Source organism: Pimephales promelas, chromosome 12 (genome assembly GCF_988280905.1).
Source record: "Pimephales promelas chromosome 12, fPimPro1.hap1.1, whole genome shotgun sequence".
NCBI classification, from domain to species: Eukaryota; Metazoa; Chordata; class Actinopteri; order Cypriniformes; family Leuciscidae; genus Pimephales; species Pimephales promelas.
Window position 1 is genome coordinate 15,712,101 of NC_142780.1, and position 16,334 is coordinate 15,728,434.

Here is a 16,334-nt window from a genome sequence, read left to right on the forward strand (position 1 = left end):
ACATATATATATATATATATATATATATATATATATATATATATATAATTATACACAGTGCACCCACATATTGTGTAAACACAAACTTTTTATTTTGGATGCGATATATATATATCTCATCCAAAATAAAAGTTTGAAGCGACTGAGAAAAACTGTATTATCCATTTTTTCATCTGTCAAGTTGTATTGTATGTGGGATAGATAATAGATAGATAGATAGATAGATAGATAGATAGATAGATAGATAGATAGATAGATAGATAGATAGATAGATAGATAGATAGATAGATAGATATATAGATAGATAGATAGATAGATAGATAGATAGATAGATAGATAGATAGATAGATAGATAGATAGATAGATAGATAGATAGATAGATAGATAGATAGATAGATAGATAGATAGATAGATAGATTTTAAATAAATCTTTTTTTTTAAATGAGTTTTTTAAACTCAATTATTAAATGAGTTTTAAATAAACAATCAAATAAACAAATAAATAAACAAATGTCACAGAACATTTCCATTACTTTTACATAAGTGCTTTTTTTCTATTGACATAGTCTATTGACAATAATGCAAATACAGTAACTATCACTTGTGTTCCTTCAGCCATGCATGAAAACAGTTAAGTGTGATGCATTCTCTGGAGCAATGCTATTGTGTGAGAGGGTTTGTCAGGCTATTTGCTGTCCAGTGAGGTCATCAGGAGTGGGTAAGCAGGCTTTGTAAAGGCCCCTGCACAGGTGTGGCAGCAGCCCTCGCTGAAGGAGTGCAGTGAAGCACGAACAATCATCTAAATGTCTGTGAGATGAAATGGCTAGTTAACAATCTTTTGACTGCCCCAACCTCAGAGCTTTTGTCGGGTATCGATCGACCAGCTGCCACTGGGTTATTGTCAGCCTGGATGGAAGCCCCTTTGGCTGGGAGGGATGGGTAGCAGTGTGTGTGTGTGTGTGTGTGTGTGTGTGTGTGTGTGTGTGTGTTGGGTATGGTGTTGCTTCTTTCTAAAAGGCTTTATCATCCTTTAAGTAAGTTGCAGTTTAGTCTAGTCAATTAGGTAACAGTCTTTATTTTAAAGATTAAAAGTGGCGGACAAAAAGGGAAAAACACCTTCGAGTCATGGTTTGCAAACAGTTAACTGAGATGCTAATGTGAGCATGTTCTTATAAAAAGTATGTACCATGAATATGAATGAAATATTCACTAAATGTGTCAACCTAAAAAATCAGATAGATAGATAGATAGATAGATAGATAGATAGATAGATAGATAGATAGATAGATAGATAGATAGATAGATAGATAGATAGATAGATAGATAGATAGATAGATAGATAGATAGATAGATAGATAGATAGATAGATAGATAGATAGATAGATGTTAGCTCACTTTTCTGTCCCCTACATTACTCCAGTGGGTGTGTGTGCAAGTTTGTCAGTGTGAGGGACAGCCATAGAGCCAGTGGCACTGAGTAAAGTGCTGAGAGTCAGCCCTGACTCCTACAGTTTTAGTAATTATCCACAACTGCCCATTCTGTCCATCCACAGCCATAATGGAGACCAGAGCGTGTGTCTGTCACCACTACAGAAAGGGAGGGAAGGGACAGGGGAGAGACAGGGCGGAGAGACAAGTATTTGCCTACCTCATTATGTTGCGGTGACACAATAGCAACTTCTTTTTTCTTTTGCCATTGTGACAAAACATTTAACTTAGTAAACTCACTTCTAGAGGGGCCCTGCATTATTGTCATTGGTTTGCTTCTATTAGTTTAACTTTGTGAAGTGTTTCATGGACTTTTTAAACTTATTAGACAATGAAATGATCCACAATTAGATTTGCTTTCAAATTTAAATATAGATAACATTTGAAAACACACAAAAAAGTCACTTTACCAAATTTATGATTACGTAATATTATGTTTGTTTATTGTTTAAATTAATAGTAATAATAAATCATATATATATATACTGTATATATATATATATATATATATATATATATATATATGAAGAGTTCAGATGCAAAAGCCTATAAGTGCCATTTGAAATTTTGTTCTAGAATGACCATTTTTATCAAGCTTGTGTATTTAAGTTCAGTAATTTCACTTAAATGACAATTAATAGGTAATCTTCATTGCCATTTAAGTGAAATTACTGAACTTAAATATACAAGCTTGATAAAAATTATATTTTTAGAAGAAAATTTCAAATGGCACTTAGAGGCTTTTGCATCTGAACTCTTCATATATATATATATATATATATATATATATATATTATAAATACAGTATATCCAACTGTTTTCAACATTGGTGATAATTGATAATGTTTCAAATGAGCATATTAGGCTGATTTCCGATCATGTGACACTGAAGACTGGAATAATGATGCTGAAAATTCAGATTTGTCTTCACAAGAATAGATTCAAAACTTATTTTAAACAATCATAACATTTCACAATATTGTATTTTCTTCTCCAAATAAAAGCATCCGTGATCAAAAATCTGCATTGACAGCAAACTATTAGCACACTGTAAAAAAATGATATGATTATGTTATCAATAAGTTGATAACATATTTTTACAGTGCTCATCAAAATTAAACTCAGTCAGTTTAATGTAATTTAAGTTGAAATGACTTAAACATCCAAGTTGATTGTGCTTAAATCACATACTTAAAAAGTTTAAGGCAGCAACTTTTTTTTACATTGTAATATCACCATTATTTAATATATTTTGATATACTGATTAGCTCAAAAATCTTTTTAAGGTATACAATATATTTTCACATATAAAAGTGTTTTAGATTTGATAATGTTACATTCAGTGTTTTTGGGCTCAAATCAATACGCCTGTTTCGCCATGATTTTGTCAAGACATGCATCGACATATTTTGCTGATCCTGGAACAACATTCCTATCTGAAAAATAACCTCATCCGTACCCCTAAACCTAACCCATGACTTAGGTGAATAACACTGACAAAATTTTGATCCAGGAACATTGTACTTGGTACAACAGATTTAGGCCACGTTCAGCCTCAGTGTAAACGTTTAAAGGGTTTAAAGGGGTCATCGGATGCAAAATTCACTTTTAAATTATATTTGCATAAATACGTTTTTGCAGTGTGTGTACAAAAAATCCATTCACTCTTTTTTTTTTAATCCTCAAAAAGTCTAAACACTTTCACTATGATGTCTGAGCACTATGATGTCACAATGCTCATGCTCCGCCCACAATCACTGTATTAGCATATTTCTGCCCTCAGTCATCTGACACCCCCCTGGGGTGATTTGCTCATTATCATTTAAAGAGACATGCACCGAAAAAGGTCACTGTGAACAAAGCTGTATTTGAGGAGTTTTTACACACAACCATTGAGGAATTATAACCAAAGTATATTACAAACTTTACACGAATAACACCAACTTGTGGAAAATGGGCATCCGATGACCCCTTTAATAATTGCGATTAAACAAACTTATGCAATCACTGACTGATCATCTCAATTATTACATTTATGTTCATTATATTAGTTGATGTTATCGTTGATGCCCTCCAAAGTATGGTCTTCTTCATACACTGCTCACTTGGGGAGGGAAGTGTATTGATTTCTTTTTTTTTTTTTATTCACAGACATTCCTTTGTCCTTCCATAGCCTGACACTTGTTTTTAATCAGTCAGCTGATGTCTCTTGGCTTACAATTTGTGCTCAGTTGACACGAAGAGAATTTAGATGTCACAGACAGAAAGGCGATGTAACTGTGCTGAGGTCAGCAGGCACCTGCAGAGCCAGACTCTAGAGATAGCTGGCGGCATGTCATTGCAACAAATAATGTCCCTGTACTAGAAGAAAAAAAAAAATCCTACAAGCATTGTACTAAATAGCCCTAAAAAACAAGAGTTATTGTTTGCTTCTGCACCCTTTTTATGATCTACCAAATGTCTGTCAAACACTTTTTATCTCAAATTAATAAATAAGTATTATATATATTATCGGAAATATTGCCGGTTCAAATCTTCTCGTGCCGTCAGTTGCCAAGGTCTTAAATTTGGGCTCTCTGCTACTGCTTTTGAATGACCTGGATCGGATGTTCTCAGCACTGCTTCATCTGAAAAAGAAAGCTAAAAAAAAGCCCTAAAGATGAATAATATGTGTGAAATCAATTTTGGCAGTAGACACACGACCATGTTCTGCAAGTCTGAGACACTTTAGGGGAAATAAAGATGTAACTGATATGAGAAATGATGTCTTTCGTTTGATTGGTACAACCTGAGCAATCAGATTAAGCTAAGCTCTTTACTGGATTTTTCTACTGGCTTCAATTTTCACTTTGCTCGACTCATCCCAGCACTTCACTGCAAGCAGAGGGGAGCACCTTTTTTTTTTGAGGGGTGAGATTTGCGATATGTAAGTGTTCGCTGTAGGCTAGACTTAAAATGAACTAATCTTTTTTTCGTGTCATTTGGTTCATTCAACGAACGAAATTGACTCGGGAAAAGATTCGTTCATTTTGATGAACGAGTTCGAACAGGAGAGTCACAAACATGCATCACAGAACAGAGCAAGGCGACCATTTGAGCTTATAAAACTTAAACTTTGTTTTTTTTTTAAATGAGAGATTGTTTCGCATGATTAGACCCTTATTCATCGTCTGGAATCATTTAAAGCCCTTTGAACAGTTTGCAGTTTGCACTGAAACTCTCATTTGGACCTTGAACCTTTTGGTTTCCATTGAAGTGCATTATATGGAGAAAAATCCTGGAATGTTTTCAACAAAAATCTTAATTTCTTTTCGACTGAAGAAAACATAATCTATGCGATATGCGATGGCAATCTATGCGACATGTAAGAGAATTAACTTAAAACTAGACTTAAAATGAACAAATCTTTTTTCGTGTCATTTGGTTACCAGTAAAGTGCATTATATGGAGAAAAATGTTGGAATGTTTTCATCAAAACTCTTAATTTCTTTTCGACTAAAGAAAGAAAGACATGGATATTTTGGATGACAAAAAGTGAACTACTCCTTTAACACTGTCAAAGTTCTCAGGAGCCCTCCACCTCCCCAGCTCCACCTGCCTAGATTATTATATATCTATTCATGCAGCATACTGTATACTCACAGAAGTGTGCCTGTGTATCTAACGGAAATAGCAAGTCCATACTTGCTAGGCAGCAGCAACAGTATGCGTAGCAGACCAAATGACATATTATTGCCATATTATTATGCCATAATATTAACACGCCAAAACTACTCAGGGAATGGCCATTATATCATTATTATCATTTTTATTAAATTGCCCAACTTTGCATTCGAAACCCCATGTGCATTTCCCTCCTTAAGTAAAAATCTTGTTGAGGAAGAAGTAAAAATGAGCGAATTGAGGAATGGAGAGATGAGGGAGGGGCTTGATTCAGGACAGTCTTCTCGCCATGCAATTTAATCACTGTATACCCAGGCAAGTATTGACAGTTGTCCTGTGGAAGCTATTAAAGTTGCTGTCCAAGGTTAAATGAAATTGCAGTTTATCAGGGGAGCATTGAGAAAATAAGGGAATCTGCTGGAGCCGGCTGATTAATGTGAAGCATGATCAACACAAGGGGGTTCATTAAACCATACATCACCAGGGTAATTTAACATGTCATCACGCCTGCTGTCTCCCCCTGCAACACGTGTATTTATGTGTGTGTGGGGGTGTGAGATTGTGTGTGATTTTTGTCATGCTACATCAAAGAATCTGTGTAGGTTTGGGTGTTGGCGGAGCTTATTTTGTGAGGAATGATATGCGGCATTGTTACAAGCTGAAATGAAATAATGGTAATTGCTCCTCCCCTCATTTGGTGTTTGTAAAAGCAAGTAAGTGCATGATGGGTAAGAGGTGATTTGGAAGGGTAACCTTCACATAGGCCTATCGTTGTTTCTGGGCACTATGGCCCTGGGCACTTTTCAAAAATAAAATCTCATAAAACACATTTCAAATTCGTCCAACTGTGTAGCTGGAATACGTCGCAGGAGAATTCTATTATTTTTTTATTTTTCTGAAAGCAATTGCATTTCCAACTTTTTTTATTTTTGCAAAATGGCTAACATTTTAATGTTAATCAATAAAGCTTGATTGAAAATGACGCACAATAAAAATATGATAAAAGCAAGTGATAATTATTGATTTTTTTTTTCATAGTCGCCAACTGAATTCTTTGTAAGCAACAGATTGTCTCTTTGGTAATCTAGAATGTGATGTAATGTAACATTAACCTCGACCTCTCTATCGCCATCAGTCTTTGAAATTAAATCGCATGCACTTGCGCAGTAGCTCTTTTACGTCGGTTGTGCTTTGGTACTGCGCGGATGAATCGTCACAATGAATCGTCACCTGCGATTGTCAGTCGGAGCTGAGTTGTGCTGGTTGTGACGCTATATCAAGCCTCTGACAGTAATTTTCCACAAAGCCAAGTCATCAGAGCAAGGCAAGTATGTCTTGTTTACCTGTATGGTTTGAATTTGGTTTTGGCACAGGCAGGCGCTGGCCTACACTTGTTGAGGTTTGTGCGTTTGAGGTTTCTTTGTTTTGATAATGGGTGATTCCATAGGTGTCAGCAAGAGTTGGTGTTTAAAACATGGTAAATGCTAGCTATCTGACTAGTTCAAATCCTGTGCAACATATATAGGTATAAGCTACACGTAGCCGATGTTCTGACAAACACGGCTGCGACTGTTACATTATTTTCGGTTCGTAATATATTTGGTGCATACATGAATATTCATGAGTTTCCCATGCCGTGGGCGTGTCTTTAACACAGCTTGCAAATTGTGCACGCACGCTTCTCAAAGCGCAAATTGTTTAATTAATTATTTAAGATAATAAAGTGTCAGTGTTAATCACATTGTTCACAACCACAATACACAAAATGTTAAGAAAATGTGAAAAGTTGCAGCTTATGATTAACACTGAAACTTTTTACCTTTTCAAAATAATCCATGAAGTTGCAATTTGCTGTGTACTAATATTTTAGTCAACATGCGAAACTCAAGAATATTCATGCATGCACCACCCATTGGAACCAAATATTTCACAAACCGAATATATGGGGTGCCTCTCATTTCTTATTTGTTTGTACATCCTCGTTTCCTTTCCTTGCATCTTAACTCCATCCGCTTCAGAGGCGGACAGAGTACACAGCTTTCTTACTTGAGTGAAAGTACAGATACCCCTTGCTAAATTTGACTCAAGTACTAGTAAAAGTACTACAGTCAGATCATGTCTACTTAAGTAAAAGTACTTGTTTTTAAAAGTACTTGAGTATCAAGAGTACATTTTCTAAATAATGCATTACTACTGCCACAGTGCTTACATTTATGGACATAAACGTCCTACATAAAGTTATGAAAAATGTTAATGGTACCTTGGAGAAAAGGAATTGAAAGTAAAATTAAGTCATTTTTTTTTCTCTTTTTACACTGTTGCTTTATTTAACATTTAAGAAAATTGAAATAGTCTGGTGAGGTGGGGCCACGGGTTGGCACATTTCCGGGATGGACCTACTGCGTCTTTATCCATGGTTTCATCCATGGTTTCGTCTCTTATCTAAATCTGACCATGGAGTTAACTTTGGCGGAAAGCTGAAGGTGATTGCTGATAGGCTGTCCCAATCAGTGGCACCTGCACAATCCAATCACGTTTGAGAGGGAAACAACAATTTGAGGGTTTCCGAGATTTTTCTTATTTCCATTTTTTAGTTTTTTGTTTAGAAGTAGTTACTCGTACTCACGGTTATGTATAGAGATGTAGTGGAGTAAAGACAATATTTCCCTCTCAAATGTACTTGATTAAAGTCATGAATACTCCCCAAAAATGATACTCGAGTAAAGTACAGATCCATCAAAATTGTACTTAAGTACTGTTCTCAAGTAAATGTAGTCCGATACTGTCCGGCTCTGATCCGCTTCAAATGCAAAGGAATGATACACCTGTATTCTCGCTCATGACTCATCAGGAAGTTTCCTCGCTCCTCACTGCAATTAAAGAATTGCGATGTCCTTCAAGATGGCTGAGTATGATCCGTTATTCAGTGCCACGGGCTGGAGGACGTGGGAGCCAGGAAATGAGGATGCATCAATTTTAGCATTAAAAAGCACCCATTGTAACACCAGGGCTGAGTTTCCCGAAACATTCTTAACGCTACGTCGTTCTTAAATTACACCTTAAGGTGTACCTTATCGTTAATACGTGTTTCCCAAAACATTCTTAGTTAAGTATAGGCCTACCTTCTGTAAGTCAATCGTTCGGAAGGTTAGTCTGGAGCACTCTTAGGCTATGTTTACACAGAAACGATTCTGAAGAGAAAACGCAAAAGTGGCTTTGCATTATCACTTTTTATTCTGCGTTTAGACGAGCGTTTTGGGTGGGAAATCCACGTGCATATGGTGACGCAAAAGAGTGTAAAATTCAATGTAGTATGCACTCCAGGCGGCTAGGTGGCGACGTGAAGCACTGCCACACAGCAACACCAAGTCAGCGCGCCTGCGTACAGCCTTCACTTTCAATCAAACTTTTGCGTTTTTACCGTTTACACGGAACGTGGCGGTGGAGCGTTTTTTAAGATTCCCACTCTGGAGGGTGGTTTCACTTTTTTGCGTTTTTAAGCCCCAAAAACGCTGTCGCCGTGTAAACGAAAGGCACATCCGATAAAATATTTTTACGTTTTCACCCACAAGCGTTCTCGTGTAAACAGGGCCTAAGCTATACCTTATCATTGTTGGCAGTTCACTCCACTAGTGGGCACCACTGCAGAAAGCTTCTTTTCATCTTAGTCTATAAATTTAATACACCCAGTGTTCCATTAGGCTAATTCAAGTGTTTTCATGAAAGTAATAAAATTGTCATCACACTGATTGTTGTTAGCTTTTTAATTATATTGTCCAAAGGTACATTAGCTGGCAAGCCATTCAAAAGTAAAGGCTTATTCGTCTATTTAAAGAGAATGACTGTGGTGGGGAATTTGGTCAAACTATGGCAGTGATACAGCGAATAGTTGGACGGCCTAAATCAAGGACGGCGCCGTACATTTTCATGGCAATGCGTTCCCCAGGTATCTTTTTTCGTTTTGTTGGACACAGTTGTCCGAAAACTCGAAAAAACATATCTTTGTGGAATGCCACCTCGTCTAGAAGGATGTCCATTTCAGTTGGATTAAAGCTGGGGGCTCTCCAATCTCTTTCTTTTTTTCTCCGCCATAGCTATTGATTAAATGTTTTGCGTGTTGCGCTTTTATTGAGTAGGTCTTCCAATCACCGAACATTTTTATTTACACCAATAATGTGATGCAGCTGCTGGGCATTCAACCCTGGTTGTGGAGTAAATAAAGAAATTATAGCAAATATATTATGATAATATACTGTAAGTGGCCCTTTCTAATGCAATGAAAGCATACGGACAGTTACTGTAGTGGGTTAGATGCATGACACGTTTGAGCACGAGGTTGTACATTCGCGCACTCTTTCCGAAATTATATAAAATATCCAGGATTTAATTTAGTTTGCAATTTGTAATTTTTTATAATATCCCATGAGTCCAAAGAAATGCAATTGGACAGCACCGGGTAACGTCGCATGTAAGAAGGTATATCTTAAGGGGCTTCCTAAAGCATAGTTCGAGGAACACACCTAGAAATGATATACCTTCAGTGACGTTATACCTTAAGAGTCTTCGTAGAGCGCTAAGAGACAACGTTATTGGGAAACTCAGTCCGGACCACTTTCAAATGAAAAATAGCCCATGATTTACTCACCCTCCTCAATCCATCATTGGTGTATATGACTTCTACTTTCAGACAACAATCAGAGTTATATTTAAAAAATATCCTGGCTCTTCCAAGTTTTATAATGGCAGTGGATTGCAACCAACAGATTGAAGATTTTTTTCCTTGTAACGTGTTAAATATTAATATTTTTCTTACACAAACTCACCATTTCACTTCAGAAGGCCTTTATTAACCCCTCCGGAGCCGTCTGGAGTTCGTTTACGATGGATGGATGCACGTTTTTGAGCTTCGATCTGTTGGTTGCAATCCACTGCCATTATAAAGCTTGGAAGACCCAGGACGTTTTTTTTTTTAATACAACTCCGATTGTATTCGTCTGAAAGAAGAAAGTCATATACACCTAGGATGACTTGAGGGTGAGGAAATCAAGAACAAATCACGAAATCCAAAATGCATTTTCCCACGAAATCCAACCTGACAGCTCATAATATAAATCATTATTGTAGGCTACACTTCCCTAAGCACTTCCCCTTGGGCGAATCCCCGCCGCCATTTTGAAGGGCATTCGACTTCGTCAAGAGGGCAAGTTTATTTGGACAGACACTGACCCCTTGATTTTGTCAAAAGGACAGAGTGTACACAATATGAACACTTCAGGGCAGGCAAATCCATAGACCACAATTCAACATGATTGTGACATCACAGCAGATCACACTTAATTTACCACATCACAACTCTATGATATTAAAGTTTATTTGACATCTAAATGCATAATACTTGCTTGCTGACTGTTTTTTTTTAGTTTATTGTATAGTTGTCATTTTCATTTATGTAACAGCTCAAACACACAGGCCGAATGGTGTGTAAAACACATTCATAAGGAAGAATAATCTAAATAATAAATAGTTTCCCCTGCAGATTTCAAGTGATCAAGGGCTTAGGGGTCCATTTAAACACATTTCAAGTGTTCTGCCTGTAGTGGGCACTCATACAACGTAAGCAGTGGCATACATCCGAGTGAACGAGATGGAGGGAAGTTGGCGAGGGAAGGGGACACAAATCGACTTAAACGCAGCCATAGAATTATTTTTTAAATCTTTAATACTTTTTAATATTGTGAACAACTTTATCACTTTGATAGCTGAAAACTGTGACACACATGTGCACTACATCATCTCTGCCCGGGATGTCTGGTGTTTCTATTAACATCCTCATCGTTTCCCAGTTTCCCCCAGTGTCCGGCCCTCTCTAATCAGGAGGGCTTCATGATCACTTGCAGTTTTGCAGTGGGACTAGCGAGCAGGCATAAATAAGGCTATGCTAATAGAGCTCGGCAAGGCATGTCATTTATTATCAAGGATTTGTTTACAGGAGGATAATTGATGGTGCCTGCGGGACAGTGGAGAGTCGGACATGAATCACGGGCCAGACGAGGCTCTTGATAAGGCGCTGAGAGTCGCTCGTAATTAAGCGGGGCACTAGAGACCAATTGTTTGTGGAATGATTTGGCCGGGGCTAATTGACACTAATTGTTTAATCTGATTTTCTTGCCTTCCACTGTGATTCTAAGTCTGGCCCTGTAGAGCAGTCATCCACAACACTGTATTAATGAGGTCTGGGAGGATATTAGTGCGCGTATGGATGTGTGTGTGTGTGTGTGGTCGAGGTTCATGCATATGGAAGGGAATTAGTTCTTGGAATGTCTGATGGCTCTCGAGGGAATTTGCATTTATGAAGGAGAATCGGGAGAAGAATGTTGTACAATATTTCACGCTGTCTTTTACTGCAAACTATTGGGTAAAGTGTTTTTAGAGCGTAACTTTCTCCCCTAACGTGTGCCCGCACACCTTCAGTCAGGTTATCGCACAGTGCGAACAGCAAGGCTGATTTATCAGTGCACTTCAAATCCCTTCTGAGAACAGTTCAACCCCACTCTGTTCCAGCTGACTGACACATAATGGCTTTTAATAGCCATATTACTTAAAATTACTGGGTCAACAGTAGCAAATGTGTTTCATGGCTCATTAGCCAAAAATGTTAGACAAACAGTGCCTCTATATTTAACATTAGCGAAGATGCAGGAGAAATGTTTTCATGCTGTTAATATGGGGTCCAACCGAGTCTATTACTGGGGCTTTTCGGCAAAAGCATCGAGTTCCTGGAAAATTGGCAGGTTTAATTTCTTTTCAGGGATTTTTATAATGTTATGACTGTATATTCATTTAAATCACAAATCATGTAAGAACCTTTGCAACCGGGAAATGTAGCTCTAATAATTAGATGTGGTACCAATTGAAAAGGGGAAAAAATTATACATGATTTTATTTTAATTGATAAATGGAATAAATACACAATATTTTTAATAATTTTTTGACCAATATTCAATATATCAAAAATAATAATGACGTACAAGGTTGATGATTTCTTTTCTTTAAATAATCAACATTTACTCAGAAGTGGACAAAATGAAAATTTTCACCTGCAAGCTCAATATTTTTCTTTGTATCATTTGTGTTTTAATGAGTAAAGAAGTGTGCCACCTTATTCCATTTGCTTTTTAGGTAATATAAACTCTGGTAATGACTTTTATATTTAAAATTTGAGGAAGCTTTATTGGGACTAGGGCTGTCAAACGATTAATCGCATCCAAAATAAAAGTTTGTGTTTAGGGTGCAGTGTATATATATATATATATATATATATATATATATATATATATATATATATACACACACACACACACATGCATGTATATTTAAGAAAAAAATATTATTTATATATAAAATATTTATATATAATATAAATTATATGTAAATCTATACACAGTATTCACAGTGCACCCACATATATTATGTAAACACAAACTTTTATTTTGGATGCGATTAATCGTTTGACAGCTCGACTACAGTGCAGGTCAAAAAGTGTATATGATGATTTTGTCATATCTGAACTTTGTTTTTGTTTTGTTTTTTCTGATACGCTTAATAGCTTAGTAGCTTAATGGCTCTGTTAAAAAAAAAAACAAAAAAACTTGCCAGACAAAGTTGTCCTGCTTTCTCTGATTACGTTTGGCACATTTATAAAATGACTTAAAGATGGGCCGAACCAATGAATATAAGACCCAGCCACATCACATTTAACACTCATCAGCCTTGTTGCTTTTTTAATTAACACAAACCGTGATGAGATATTAATGATGATTAGAATGGGAGATGTGTTATCAAGATCACTCGTGGTGAAGGGTGGAATTTCGCTGCGCACCTGCCAGAATCACAGCTTGGTAATAGTTGGCACACAGACAATTGTTCGAGAACTATATTTTCATTATTTCAGTCTTGAAAGATACAAGAATTTGAATGTCTAATAATGTAATTGATTCTCCACCAGATCCTCATTTCATATTTGAACCTTTCTTTTGATTTTCACTGTTCAAAGTGCAGCTTGTTTGTCGGCTGAACATTATTTGCATTTCAATTAACATTTATCTTGTCAGTGTCTTCTCAATGAAGTATTTGTGATTTATCAGGGATGGCTGCCTTTACTTTGTGCTAATAATTGGATGCTATTGAAAGGATGAGTTTCATTGATTTTGTCGATGACTGCGGACATTACTGGCGCAAACCCTAGATTGTCAGCAGGGTCTGTGTTGAGCCGCGATCAATGACGGTGAATCTTCCCCCCTGCTTTTTTATTTACTCCAGCCTGCATTTTCTGAAACATGCAATAGTTCAGGCAGGAGATATTGTCACGACTAAAGCCCCAAAATCTCCGTCAGATTTATATAAAACATTATCTCTGCCCTCTGATCCTGACAGTGTGAAATGTTGAATACAGGCTAAAATGCATAGGAATATATAAATAGCATGAATATATAATGTCATTTAAAATTATTCAGAACATAGATAGACAAAAAGTTTGGAGTCAACTCTGTTAAATGAATTCTGTTAAATAGCCAGGATGTGCTGAACTGATCAAAGTGACAGTAAAGACTGAGACATTGTAACAAAAAAAAAATGCATATTTCAATTAAATAAAATTAAGAATCCTGAAAACAAAATGCATCAGTTTCCATGACAATATTAAATAGCACAACTGTTTATTTATAATATAATTAGCACAACTGTCAATAACAAACTCAAGCCATCTATGACTCAAGCGTGCAAATGTGAACGGTCCCTTGGTCTCCAATATTGAGACTCTCTTGACATAGCTTCTGTGCACGGTACCTTCTCAGCAAGCAGGGCCGCCATTGCCAGTAATTGAATTGAAATTGTAGAAAATAGAAAACCGCTTCGCGGCACAGAGGATGTTTTTTTAACCGCTCGTGCCGCCCCGTGCCAAAAACCGCTAACGGCTACCGCTATGATAAGCAGGATATTTCATTTGTGTAGATTTTACATACATTTCAATAACATAACAGTTTCATTTTCAAACTTTGAGCATGTTTATCAAATGACGTGAAAAAAATTGATAAGAAAACATAGTTGCATAGTTGTCTTCAATTTTAAGGTGAAGAGATACAATAACCTCACTACCTTGGATTTATCTCTGTCTAAACATTAGACAAACTCAACACAACAAAAAAAAGAGCAGGAAAACGTTTTGTGCATTCCCTGCAGTCCTGCAATTCATTCGGGTGTTTTCTGTGAAAAAACGAAATCTTTTGTCTTCTCATTTCTTTCCCACCAAAAAAACCCAAAACAACAACAAAAACAGTCTAACACCGACAAATGAACAATCCCTACAATCTACCTTGTAGTTCTTGCCTTTCCTTATTACTTTACCCATAAACACCGGCTCACATGCGCTGTTGGTGCGTTGACGTTTGCATATCCCATTTTCGTAGGAGCTTAGAGAAAGGTCACTTGTTGTAACCCATCTGGGACTCACTTGGTTGAATGTAATCAGTATGCACTTGTTATTCCGGGTGCCTGTGCATTCTCTTTTTATCTGCTTGTTGGGGAGAAGTTAATTTCCCTTGTGACCTTTGTGTAATAAAACAGCATTATCTGTTGCACTAGGGAAGAAGCAAATTAGCTTTCTCAGTAGTGTTTTGTCACAGAGGTGATCACTTATAAAGTTATTTACTTAATTAGATTAAGAGCGCTGTAAAGGTCCTGTCTAGAGTGAGGAGGCGTATCTTGTCTGTCCATATTCTCCCGCGGCCCCTCCAGCCGGAGAGCACAATGTCTGGGCATCTCCGCTACGTTCCTCATGTTTCTGAGGAGGATTATGATGATACCGATGGCAGGCACTTCCTAGTGACCGAGTCTAATTTTGATGGGTCGCACTTACTGTGAAACGGTTATCTGAAGTAGGCCGACGAGGGCGGATGGATGACAACCGTTTTAACACCCGGCTCCTACGTGGCTGCTCAGTGGAATCACCTGAACTGAACTGAATGACAAAAGCTCCATACTAAAAGCATTATAAGCGCCAATTCCCCTGTCTAAAGCTCTTAATGTGGCTTTTTTTGCACAGCGCTGCACGAACATGTGCTATTTGATAGCCTTGAGTTTCTTTCAGCCATTCAGTTTGGCTAATCCTTCCCCTTATGCTTAGACTGAGGCCTGATTTGTCGGTTAAACTGGATCTGCCACACTTTGTCCTAAACAGCATGATGGCAATCTGTCAGTGCGTAAAAGCAGGCCAAAATTTTGTTTTTCTTCTTGCAGATTGCAGGTACAAGTCGTGTCGGCTTGTCCTGCAAGTCTCTACTGGTTTTTATTGCGTTTGGTTACGAATAAGCATGCAACTTTACTTTTAAAAAATAAAAGTTCCAAAAGGGTTTTTTGCAGCGATGCCATGTCGATTCCCCAATGGACTTTTCAGAACATTTTAGAACCACCATGAAGAACCTTTTGTGCAATGGGAGGTTTCCATGAGCGTTAAAGTGATAGTTCACTTTGAAATTAAATTTTGATATGTTTTAGCTTACTTTAAGTCTTTGTTTCCACAGTATTTTCAATTTCGACATTTTTCAGTCAAACCGTTGTTGTCTATCAGTCATACACTGGAGGCTAAGGGGGTCCACCAAAAAGCATGCACAGAGAAGTCAAAATTAAACATGATTTAATGACTCGTTCTGTAAATGTAAGTACACATTGATGGCCTAAGACACGAAACGAGCGTTTTTTGTGAGAAAACGAACAGTATTTATATTGTTTTTACCTCGTGTAATCACAGTGACGTCCAAGTGATCTGAATCAGTTGTGCAATGTCCAACTGAACCGAACTGAATCAGTTCAATATTACGCAGGAAGTGATCGCTTGCGTGTGACGTCACTCAATATTTACACAGAGATTTCGGAAGTTTTACCATTTACTAAAACTTTTTAGATATACCGAAATCGTCTTCCATTGCGGTTTCCCGTATATCTAAATATGTTTAGATCTTCACAGTGAAAGGTAAAACTTCCGAAATCTCTGTATAAACAAAGAGTGACGTAGGCGCGCAAGCGATCACTTCCGGCGCATGCGCAGACCGAAGCGCCCGTGCCGTCCGATCATTTTGTCATGGCTATGATTACACGAGGTAAAAACGATATAAATACTGTTTGTTTTC